At 29.5% G+C, this 13,437-nt stretch overlaps 1 long non-coding RNA gene across 1 annotated transcript; it reads right to left on the reverse strand.

Moving 5' to 3' along the window:
• Window positions 1-8,954: 8,954 nt before the first annotated feature.
• On the reverse strand, window positions 8,955-11,137 carry LOC145793001 (uncharacterized). The gene is made up of 2 exons (XR_014333420.1): window positions 10,945-11,137; window positions 8,955-9,212 (listed from the first exon to the last, which is right to left on the reverse strand). It is a non-coding gene; the product is annotated as an uncharacterized LOC145793001 (long non-coding RNA).
• Window positions 11,138-13,437: the final 2,300 nt, after the last annotated feature.

Genomic DNA, 13,437 nt, shown 5'->3' on the forward strand with positions numbered 1-13,437 from the left:
CATTATTTAATCCAATTTAATCATACCAAATCAAATTTCAATTAAACATACCATAAAATCACATTAATTCTAATTAACACAAAACACTAATCAGTTCCGGATTCGGCCGCCGATAAGGCCTTCAAATTACAGTTCGAAACTTAAAACATGAACAGATAAATCAATGACAAACAAATAGAAATGCATTTAACATAACACATTCATGCAATCAGTTTAGGATTTCATCCTAATCAGTTACTTATCATGTTCAGTCACAGTTTAGCAGTAATTAGTGGTATTATCAGTAAACAGTGGTGAGGGTTGTCATAGCCCTGCCTCAGCTACATGGGCCTGGGCTTGATTCTCAGCCCTCAAAATGCCCATAGATTTCCTCAACGCTCCTGCCATCTCGCGGGCTAAAGCGCCCATGGCCTGCTGACCTACTGGCTCGGCCATATTGGCCTGACCAATACCCTCCTGTTGCGCCGGAATTTCATCCGGTATAGGCATCTCCTGCCTCCTAAGCCTACCTCGCCTACCACCACGTCCTTGTCTTGACATCCTAATAAGGTAACGAAGTCATTAGCACATTTACAAATGTGCCGAAGCTATATCACTCACGTCCTAATGCAATGGACAATAGTAATTCACTCCACGTAAGCACATAATCACATAAGCACTTACAAATTTTATTTTCGGATAATGACAGTCCCGAGGCGTTGCTAGAGTTCTAGTTAGAAACGGCAGTGCTCAAGTGCCTTTCCAATAGGACTCCCAGAAACCCAATGAGCCAATCAACATCCTAGAAACTAGATTCCATATCCATTTAGTCACATAAACACGTTATCAAATAAACACATAACATTACATCTAAGTCTCTAACAGGCGAGACAAACCCACTGTGGTACTAACCACTTCCCACATACCCAAGTATTCAAACCCGATACGCTCTAATACCAAGTTGTAACACCCTGAAAATAATACACTTAAAGCTAACATTCATGATATACATGGACAAGACATAAAACATATTTCCATTCATCAGAGTATTCTTACAAAAAGTAATACATGTTGACAACAAAAGTAAATGCCCTGTAGGCTTACAACTTTCCAAGCCAACACTTGGTTACAACAAAAGAAGAGTCCTAACTCTTTATACAAAAATAGGCCCTTGGCTTTGATTTACATGTAACACCAAAATTACAAAATAATCAAAAGAGTCTTCGACTCCCAAAACCATCCAAACTACGTCCTTGGATGTGGCATAGCTCCTAAACCTAAAAATGATGTCCCTTATAGGGTGAGCTAATGCCCAGTAGAGATATGCTAAACATAATATGAGCAATAACTACAACACAGGCATTTGATAAATGTTTAACTCGTATAACAAACAAATATCGCTTTCCATCTTATTATCCAAACCAATTCATAAATATGGTTCCTTATTCAGCCAAACAGTTCACGATGAGCCTACAACTCATATAATTAACACATCAGCACTTTCATTTCAAATGAGATTACAATTCAAATTATCATCATTCCAATACTTCAATCATCTACGTTATACAAACGTAATTCAAATTTCGAGACTTTTACCCTGGACACTCCGGCCAACTTAGTTATCACTGGAGTCCATCCCCTATCTCCTCCCAAATCCGGTTAAGGAGTCCATTCCCTATCTCTTCCCAAATCGTGGAGTACATCCCCTGTCACGCCCCAAACTCGCCCCTAAAAGTTTGGCAACGAGACCGGCCAGTAATCCTAGATTACCACAGGCCTTGCTATACAAAACATAAATAAAAGGGGCTCGCGGAAGCGAAAACAATAACCACTAATAGTCCAAAGAGCTGTGCATTTATATGAACATACTTTACATGCCAAAAATGTTAATTTACCCACTACATTACATCACATATAATCAAAATTCATATACAACACATAGGCAAAAGCCACAGATACAACAAGACAAAGCTCACAAAACGGCCTTCCAGGCCTAGCCCCGGCTCGGAGCACATAAAACACTTGTTAGGCTTCAAAACAGCGGCTCGGCTCGAGAACCCGCCTAGGCTTGACTTCCAGAATGCTCACCTATAATACATAATTACAAACAATGAGCTAGAGCTCAGCAAGTAACATAACAGTAAAGAGGTTAGTGAACGAAGTCCGACATTTTCATAAATCCATAATAAATCAATCATAAACATATATCAGTCATCAGTCATCATAAGAACATACGTAATGGCATACTCCACAGAACCTTTCATAACAGTCTATCAGTCAACAGTCTACGAGATCTCGTAACTAGTCATGGGTTTGTCCTTCCATGCTGTTCCCCATGACTCATGACGCATGGGCTTGCATGTTCCCGCCCCCATGACCCAACTATCTATGGATGCCATACTAGATTCGCAAATCAGGACATTCATTCACGGAAAACATTCTCATTTCAAAGCATAGCATAACGTAATACATTTAAAACATAGTTCATAATAACATATCTTTACAGAAATGTTACTCACAGAGGGTTTCCGAAACCGAATGCACGGTCTTCAAATCTTGACCTGCAAATATCAACTTGTCATACATTTCTCAATACACATTATCATTAAATCCTGTAATTCATGCACTTCATTCTTTTCTTTACTTTGATTCATATTCATTTCATGTTTATAGGATGATAAATGATGCAATTAACATGATAAAATCAAGTCTGCAACTTCTCCAAAATTTTCTTGAAAAAGGCCTTCCCGCTCGAGCGCCACTTTGGCCGCTCGAGCGTACTGTAAAAAGTCCCAAAACTGCTGGGAGGCTGTTTTCACCGCTCGAGCGGGTTTCCCTCCGCTCGAGCGTACAAAGCAAAATCCGAATTTCTGGTTCTTCTTCCAAGCTTCATTTTTCTCTTTACAAAATCACTTTCCACATTTATGAAATCTAAGACCCAAAATACATAAAGCCCATCTTAAATCAACATCAAAACTTCAAATCAAAACCCATATGGAACAATAGAAGATCAAATCTTGGAGTAAAATAGAGAATCGTAAACTTGAGCATAAAAGCTTCATTTCGAAACATCCATGGAGGTTTCCTTCAACAATGCCAATTAACCATAAATCATACCATTTTAAAGCCATGATCTTGTGTTCAACATGCTAAATACCACGAATCAACAATCAATTTCATGGGAATCTTACCTTAACCACTTAGTTTGGAGAAGATTTGAGCTTAACCCCCTTTTCTCTTCTTCTTTCCCTTTCCTTTCTCTCTTCCCCGAGTTCTCTCTCTTTCTCTCCCCAGATATTCTCTTTTTCTTTAGTTTGAGTCAAATGAGTCAAAACATCCATCCTTATCTATTATATAACAAAATAAACCATTATGCTCAAAACACTTAAGCCAAACATGACTTACGAATCAGACGAAATTCAGTCCTTAATTTTTTTCCTCAAATGGTTCTAAAAATTCCCGGTATCACATAGGTGTGTTCAATTTCATTTTCCGAACCCATTACGGTCATCAATTTCAGTCCCGAAGTCGTAATCTCAACAGGTATTTTCTAAGTTCAACAGATAATCTTCAATTAAATCATACTAACACATAATTAATTACTGGTAATCATGGTATACGGTTCTGGGTCGTTACATCCCCTATCTTCTCCCAAACAACATACATATGCGATGTATTTAAACACTTATCATATACAATGATCAAGCAAAGCACATATTCAATGTGTTATCTCATCCGTCATATTCAATGACATACTCATATGATTAGTTTTAATTCACTTAATCATCATGCAGTGTCTACAACAATCAAGACTATCCTCCACCGATAGCCCAAAACATTTATTTCTAAACAAATAATAAATCATCAAACAGATAAATTATCTACAATTTCGAAGGGTGAGTGATTAATCAATCCAACTCTACCATTAAATCTCATAATTATCCACTTTCATCATTCCCAACTCAATTTCATATTTTCACAACTTTCACAAATTAATTATACCAATTAATTCATAACAATAAATTAGGGCTTTTCTCCTCATTTTCCTCAACATTGACCCAAAGGTCCAAATATCATCAATAACCTTATTTCATGACCCAAAATACACATGAATTGGTCAAAAGAACAAAACCCTTCTTTATACATTTTGAAACCCTAACACCCAAAATTTCCCAAATTAAACATTTAATCAAAATGACTACTAGTTTATGTCAAAGACCAGAAATATGAGTAGTAATCCCTACCTCAAATTTCGGAGCTCAAAGGAGAAGATGAAGAAATTCGAAGGTGCTCCAAACTTAAAGATTTTCGGATCAAAATGTAGCCCACACCAAGCTCCATACTTTTTACAAAGGGACTAGGGTGGAAGATCACTAGAGCTAGATGATTCCTTAGAGAGAAGGTGTAATCTAGAATGAGAAGCTCTCAAGTTTGGGTTTTGCAAAGCTGGAGAGAGAGAGAGAGTTGAAAAAGTGATTGAAAAATGCTTCCCACGGACTGATATACTACACAGCTCGCTCGAGCGTGGAACGCCCCGTTCAAGCGTCAGACACAGACTCACGCTCGAGCGTGAAAAGCGTCGCTTGAGTGTCGAATGCACACTTCCAGAAGTTCTGCAGACGAAGGTCCCCACTCGAGCGTGAAAGTGGACGCTCGAGCGTCTGATGACCTGCAGGGAAAAATACTGAGAGATGAATAATCCTGCTCGAGCGTCAAACTCCCCGTTCGAGCGAAGGAACAAAAGCAAAGGGCCCGCTTGAGCGTCAAAAGCCCCGCTCGAGCGTGAAAGCCAAAATCTGGGCATCAACTCTTGGCTTCCAATCACAACCAACCTGTTTCAAGCCTGCCCCAACACAATCCAAGACTCAAATACAAAGAGTAAAAGATGAAAACGAGAGTAAGACAACAACCAACATCTACGGACCCGAGTCCGGAATACAATAAACCAAGAAGGGAAAACCGGGATCCCTATACTTTTTCTATTTTTAAAAAAATAAAAAATAAAAAAATCTACGAATATAACCGTGAATTAACATGTCCACAACAGAAATTGATAATCAGAAGCAATGGGTGAATAACTTTTCAGAATCAGCTTTTTGACTTAAAATAAATTGTTAGAATCAGAAGCTGTTTAAAATAAGTTTAACCAAACATTCCAAAATAACTTTTTAAAAAGAAAAAGTTATAAATTGGCTCAAAAAAATCTCACCAAACACCCCATTATCATGTTGAGTTAAGAATGGACCGTCCTTTATTTTTATTTTTATTTTTTATTTTTAAATGTAATTCAAACTTCAAAAGGCTAGTGGGGCAAGCGTATTTACAATTGGGAAACCCACATATAACAAAGTGAGTGTTTAGGAAGTGAGCTTTTTTTATAGGTTTTTTTTAGTTATTTGGAGAAAAAAAATTTGTATTTAGAAAGATATTTGAGTTTTTTTTTTTTTTTGTGATTGGTTGTGATATTTGTGAGAGAAAAAGTGAAATAATTATGGAGTTTAATATATAATTTTGTTTGAATTTATTTTTTTTATTTTATAACTAATTTATCTTTTAGTGAAAAAAATAAAAAAAAAAACCAAAAAAATTCTTCCCAAACAGCACCAAAATTGGGTACAGACTACAGCCAAAATGATGGTTTGAAATTCATGACAAAAGTGAGCACTGAAGCAGTCCAAATTGTACAATTAAGAAAATTTTCATTCACTAGCTTTTATTTATTTTTTATTTTATAATTTTATATCAAAAAAAAGTTAATTATTTTATTTATATAAAGTGAATCTTATACTATAATTTATATAAATTATTAAATTTTCTTAATTTTAAACAATTAAGAAAATCCTCATTGACTAGCTTTTATTTAATTTTTATTTTACAATCTCACATCAACAAAAGTAAATTGTTTCACTCATATAAAGTGAATCTTATGCACCCATTTATATCAGTAAAAGAAGATTTTTAGTGAGAAACCCTATAATCAATACTATTTTTTTTAAAAAAAATTTCTTAATTTTAAATAATTAAGAAAATCTCTATTGATTAGCTTCTATTTAATTTTTATTTTACAATCCCACATCAAAAAAAGAAAAAAAAAAGAGTTGTTTTACTTATATAAAATGAATCTTATACTCTCATTTAATATTATAGTATTGTGCATGTTTCAATTCAAGATGATGTAAATTTTGAAATAAAATTTAAAGATTTTAATTAATTAATTTTGTTGTAAATTGATTGATTTTTTGACTTAGTTGATTAGACTGAATCATTTTCGGTTTGACTGATGTACTGGTTTAACTGTTGTTTTATCAAAATATAGTGCTTAGATTTGTTTGATTTGAAATAAACTAAGATTGATCTTATTAAAAATTGAATGACTGAGATTGCTTGACCAGAAATGAACTTTCCCTCCAAACAACTGTTAACTTTTATTTTACAATCTTACATTAGGAAAAGAAGGTAAAAATGAGTTATTTCACTATATAAACCTTATGCTCCCATTAATATTGTAATGTTGTATCTGTTGCAGTTGAAGACAGTTTAAATTTTAAAATTAAAATAAAATTTAAAAGTTTTAATTAATATTTTAATTAATTAATTTTTGTATAAATTGGTTAGTTCTTTGACCTAATCGATAGGGGTGAATTGTTTTCGGTTTGACTGATTCATTTGTTTAACTACGATTTTAGCGATTTTATCAAAATATATTGATTAAATTTGTTTGATTCGAAATAAATTAAAGATTGACCTAATTCAAGATTAAACGGCTAAGATTACTAAATTTGAAATAAACTTCCCGCCCAAACAATTGCTAACTTTTAAACATTTAAGAAAATCCTTATTGGTTCGCTTTCATTTAACTTTTATTTTATAATCACACATCGAGAAAAGAAGGAAAAAATAAATTGTTTCACTTACATAAACTGAATCTTATTCTTCCATTTATATAAGCAAAAATGAGCTTTTTAGTGAAAAGCCTTATGATCAATATCTCATACTAATGTTTTTAATTTTCTTAATTTTAAACAATTAAGAAAATCTTGATTGGTTAGCTTCCATTTAACTTTTACTTTACAATCTCACATAGATGTTTTGATTTTAAAAATAATTTTGTATGAGATTTTGAAACTCTCATAATATCTTTCCTTAAAAGTTTTTTTTAAAATATTTTTAATAAGATATATTGATATATCAATAATCTCAATGTCACTCTTACTGCTCCTTAATATAAAAATTATGAGATAATTATCATAATTTTAAATTTGTATTTAAAACTTATAAATTATGAGATAGATTATTAAAATTTTAAATTTATAGTGTGTTAATTTTAAATTTAAATTAATAGATTGCTTTCCATATTAATGATAGTTTAAATTTTAATAAAATAAAATTTAAAAATTTTAATTAATTAATTTTTGTGTAAGCTGGTTGGTCTTTTCACCTAACTGATTAAACTAAACCGTTTTGGTTTGAATGATTTGCTGTTTTAACCGTGATTTTAGCGATTTTATATGTTACGATGATTCTTTCTTATTAAGTTTTTAAAATTTCTTTAATTATTTCTCTTTCAAAAACCAATATGACAATTTTTTAAAATTCATATATTTTTATTCTAAAATAGTGAAGTATTAGAATTATGTTATTTTTTTTTATAACAAAGCATAATTTTAATTATCAATTATCAATACAACAATTTTAATCTATCTATACTATATATTATAGTAAAAGAACATTTGAAAGAAAACCTTTAAACTTATATATGAAATTTTATTTACGAAATATAAAATATAAAAATTTAAATATAATTATCATATTTTTAATAAATAATATATTATTTTATTTCGTACACACACGGATGATATGCTAGTGTATATATATATATGTGAACTTGTTTTTGATACCTTTCTATGCTCTATGTTTGGGTTACTAATTATAGTTTGGCCCAAAGTATGAGTTTTTTTTTTTTTTTTTTAATATTCTAAAAGAAAAAATTTAGAGAATTGACCCACTTTTTAAACTATTTTAGAAACTAACCTAATTTTTAAAATCCCATTTTTAAAATGTAATTTATGACGACATGGGTTTCACTTTTTGAAATTGTATTTTCAACATGTGATTTCAAAAAGCAAGTTAGTTTTCTAAATAATTTAAAAAGTGAATTAATTCCCTAAATTATTATTATTTTTTAGAATATCAAAAAAAAACTCCCCAAAGTACTATGGTGATCCTCGGTCGGACTAGCTGTTTTCTAATTCCTTGGCCAAAAATATCCGTCAACAGCTGTCAATGTTTTTTTTTTTTTTTTGGGTTAAATTATCGGAGAATATGTATTTTGTGTCTTTCTTATTTTTTTTGGGTTATTATCCGAGAATATGTATTTTTGTCTTTCTTAGGAGCAAGTACAATAGTGCCGAAGACAGAGGTTAACCAGCTCAAAATATTCAAGTGAGAGCTGGGGAATGGGTCTCAATGCCAATCGGGTTGAGTTGACTTGCTTCCAAGTCAATTGAATTTGTCTGAATTAGACTATTACTTGAGGTCTCGCTTGAAAATATGTTATTTTAATAATTTTTTAATTTTTTGACTAAAATATAAGATAAAAAAATTATACGGTTGGAATGATTTTTTAATTTTTTACAAAAAAAAAATGTGTAAAAATTAGAGAGAAAATTTTTTTTTTTTTTGATTTTTTAGTATAAGTTACAGGCTTTTTGATTTTTTTAGTAATTTTTTGACTTTTAAGCTAAAACTATTACTTACCAAACGAAACTTGAATTTTTTGGAGTACTTTTAATATTGTCACTCCATTCTTGGGATCAAAAGGAATTGGATGAAGGATAAATTGATTTGTTTTAGGAATTTTATTTATTTTGAAAGTTGAATATGTTTTGGATTTTTTTTTTCTTACTCATGGTCACATTACATGTCAAAATTAAAGCTCATGTTCCCTTATTATCTAAAAAAATAGGAAATTGCAATTATGAATAAGAAAGCTTTGATACAAAGCTTTTGAGTCCTTTTATTACTTGTACAAGCCAACAACAGCATGTATATATACATGCTAATAATAATAATACCATTTATTCAAGAAGATAACAACATTAGTCAACATTGCCCAAATATCATGATTCATGGAGTAAGAGTGCTGGATTTAGCAGTTGGAGAAAGGCTGTAACCGTGATTCCACGGATAATCTTTTGAATGTGATTCATCCACGAGCTCCCTAACAACCTTATCTGTTTGATCCACGAAAAAATTGCTACATTAATGATTGCCTTTAAGCAAAAAAGGTCTTAGAACACAAAAATTGACCATAGAATTGAATATAACCTTCTCACATGTAGAATAGTTTTTTGCTACACAGTTGACACAACAAAGAGGCCAACAAATTAGTTGAAAAGTCTTTTAGTTTGTTTTACTTTTATTTTAGGGTAAATTACAAATACACTCCTTGAAGTTTATTTAAAGTACATATTACTTTTTGTGATTTGAAAAATTACAAATACCTCATTATCAGAATTTTTTATTTTAATAGAATTAACTAAAAAAATGAAATTCATAATTGCTTTCTTATACAATAATAAAATTACTTAAATTAGTAATTAAAACATATTTTTAGCATCATTAAAAACTGTTAATTGATTTGATAATTTATTAATGAGTAAATTACAAATACACTTCTTGAAGTTTAATTAAAATATGAATGACCTCCTGTGATTCTAGAAATTATATTCCATCCCTGAGGTTTCCAATTTCATAGCAAATAGCTCATTTTATTAATAAATCATTAAGTCAATTAACAGTTTTTAATGATATTAGAAATATGTTTTAATTAATAATTTAGGTAATTTAATTATTGTATAAGAAAGCAATTATGAATTTCATTTTTTTAGTTAATTTTGTTAAATAAAAAATTCTGACAAGGGTGTATTTGTAATTTTTCAAATCACAGGGAGAAATCTGTACTTTAAGCAAACCTTAAGGGTGTATTTGTAATTTATCCTTTATTAATAAAATGAACGATTTATTATGAAATTAGAAACCTCAAGGGGTCGAATGTAATTTTTAAAATTACAGAAAACGATTCATATTTTAATCAAATATCAAGAGCGTATTTATAATTTATCCTTTATTTTAAATAGTAGCGGCCCAAGCTATTTTTAGACCTCGTGCTAAATAATTGAATGAGGCCTTATGTTACTGGACCTTCAAAAAATTGAGACTTTTGGTGATAAGAATTTTTTAGTTGGACCTTAAGTGATTAGTTAAGTGACCTAATGGTTGAGTCATCTCTGATTTTAAAGTCCTAAGAAATACAAGAAAATTGTTTAGTAAACTATTTTTAGAAATTATTTTTAATTTGTTTAAAACAATTCACTTTTTTAAAAAATACCAAACGAGTGTTTTCAAAATTTGAAAATTGTTTTTCATAAGATTTAAAATGATTGGTGTTTTAGAATTTTTAAATTTTCTTTTTAAAACATAAAGAAAGAAAAAATAAAATAAAATAACAAAACATGCCATCACTAACAAACAAAAAAAAAATAGTCTCTCCAAACATGCTGTTATGAATAAAATTATTTGACTTTCTCAAAAGTCGGATTCACAAAAAAGTGAGACAAAGTTCACGCTTACTTGTCTTTATGTTTGAAGGGAAGAGATCCTCCATCTCAAGTACCATAAAATTATAAAGCTAGGAACCCAATTTGTATTCAAAAAGTTATCCAAAATAACAGTGTGTTTTAAATTCAACCTCGTATAATAGGGTTCACACGGAATGAATTTGAATTACATAATAATTTTTTTGAGTAAATTTGTAGACATGAATTTTGGGTACCTAGTATTGCACTTGTCAAATGGTAAACAAATCATGCGAAAATCTCAATAAATTAGAATCTCTAAACATAATCCTATGAGAGTGTATTAAGATAAAATTTGAGAACCAGAAAATATGTGAGGCAAACTTACATGTGACAGAAGTGGTGGAATGTTCAAGCAGTTCCCTTGTAGCCAAGACATCAAAAGCCAAGAGAAGAATAACAATCAACAAAAAGTTTCCAAAAACAAACAACTTCCTTGAAGCCATATTTGATTTTTAGGATACAGAAAAAGGCTTTTAGGATTTCTCATTTATATAAAAATGAACTCTACTTTTATGTAGCATTATTGGTGAAGTTTAGTCAATTTATTCATTTATTTATTAAAATTTTAGTTATAGGGTAGGTGTGGTGTGCCTTGGTCCACAAGCTATTCAGTGTCAAAATCTACAAAATCTAACAAGAATCCGTCATTTTTGAATTAAGGTCTCGTTTGAGAATAAATTATTTTAATAATTTTTGATTTTTTAATTAAAATATGAGATAAAAAATTATTAGATTTGAGATGATTTTTTGATTTTTTACGAAAAAATATGTAACAAAAAAATAGAATGAATTTTTTAAAATAATTTGTTAACTTTTTAGCTGTTTTAATTATTTTTTAACTTTCAAATTAAAAAGTGATGTTCCCAATTGATGAGAGATAAGCTCACGTACAAGCTCTGGTACTAGAAGTACTTATGTGATTGGGAAAGTATGGTTTTTGAATTATTTTAATTTTATTAATTTTGTTGTAAATATTTTTAATTTAAATCAAATTGGCCTTATTCCATACACCCATATTACTAAGGCCCTGTTTGGCAAGTGCAGTTTTGATTTTTTTGGGGCTAAAATATACAAAAAGATAAAATAGGTTAAAATAGCTAATAAGATAAAATGTCACATCAAATTCATAATTTTTTTTTCCCTCACAAATATCACATTCAATTATAAAAAAATCTAACTATCTTCCAAATACAAAAATTTTAATATATTAAAATAACAAAAAACTAAAATAGCATACTAAAGCCTTCGTTTGGTAATGACTTTTTTAATTGGCTTTTTTGACTTTTTTAGCCTATGACTTTTTTGTTTGTTTGGTATTCTTGATTGACTTTTTTGACTTTTTAGCTTTGCAATGGTGGAATTTTTTTTTTTTGTCTTTTTGTAATTTTTGGTTTTTTGTATTTTTTGACTTTTTTTTGTGCTTTTGTGATTTTTTAGCCTAACACGAAAACCAAACAACCCCTAAAATAGTCAACTTCCCAAATAAGACCTTAGTGGGATAATAATAAATTTCACTTATTTTTTATTTTTTTTGTGTCACTTTTGTTCACAATGTATAATTTTAGGAAAATGATTGGTGGCCCTAAAAAATTTGCCCCTAATGCCCCTAATTTCCATTTTTAGAAACTGTTTTCTTTTTTTCTTTCTTTTTTCCTTTTTTTTTTTTTTTTTTTTTTACCTAAAGTGGAATTTTCGGGGCATTCGAGCCCCGAAATTCGGGCCCTCAAGCAGCGCCCATAATTTTATCACTTTATACCAAGAGGAAACACTCTTAGGGTACGTTTGTTTGGACGGACTGGATAAGGAGGGATTGTAATTCATCGGACTATTAGTCCTAGGATACATTGTCCCGGGACTATTTGGTTGGACTAAATTTGTATCCTATGTTTGTTTAGTCATGAGATTAGATGTCTAGATTGGACTATTTTTAGTTATCCAATGTTTGTTTGGGATATTATGAAGAATGAAAAATGCTCAAATGACTATTTTATCATATTTAATTATTTACTAAGTAATAGCAATATTAAACATAACTTTAATATTTTAATTATTTTTAGCTAGATTAAATAAAAAATTGTTTTATTTTATTTTTTGCACAATATTTTAATTATTTTAATTTATTATTTTCAATTAAATTTATAATTTATATTTTATATTTTTTATTTAATATATAATTTTAAATTAACGACAATAAAAAATAATTTTATTTAATATATAAATTAAACTTTCAACAACACTAAAAGAATTTAATTTAGAAGGCCATAATTTATAATTTATTATTTTTAAATAAATTTAATTTATAATTTATATTTTTTATTTAATATATAATTTTAAATTAACAACACTAAAAAAATAGTTTAATTTAATATGTAAATTTAATTTTTTAACAACACTAAAAAAATTTAATTTATAAGGCCATAATTTATAATTTATTATTTTTAATTAAATTTAATTTATAATTTATAATTAAAATTTTTTATTTAATATATAATTTTAAATTAACAATACTAAAAAAATAATTTATAAATATTCAAAAGACTATTTTATCATTTTCTAATTGTTTGGTAAGTAATAGCATGGAGGGTAAAATGGATATTTTACAAAATAATCTAATGGGATACCAATCGCATGATTTCTATCTCACCTCTCCCTATGGGATAGGATAGTCTCATATTTGTGGGACTAATAGTCCGAGGGGACTATTAGTCCGGAGGAAAAAAAATGAAACAAACAATAGACTATTAGTCCGGTGAGACTAATATAGTCCAATTTCACCCCTAATCCTTCAAAACAAACACACCCTTAGGCTATGCTTTGT

Source organism: Camellia sinensis, chromosome 6, assembly GCF_055761805.1.
Source record: "Camellia sinensis isolate YWXY chromosome 6, ASM5576180v1, whole genome shotgun sequence".
NCBI lineage: Eukaryota > Viridiplantae > Streptophyta > Magnoliopsida > Ericales > Theaceae > Camellia > Camellia sinensis.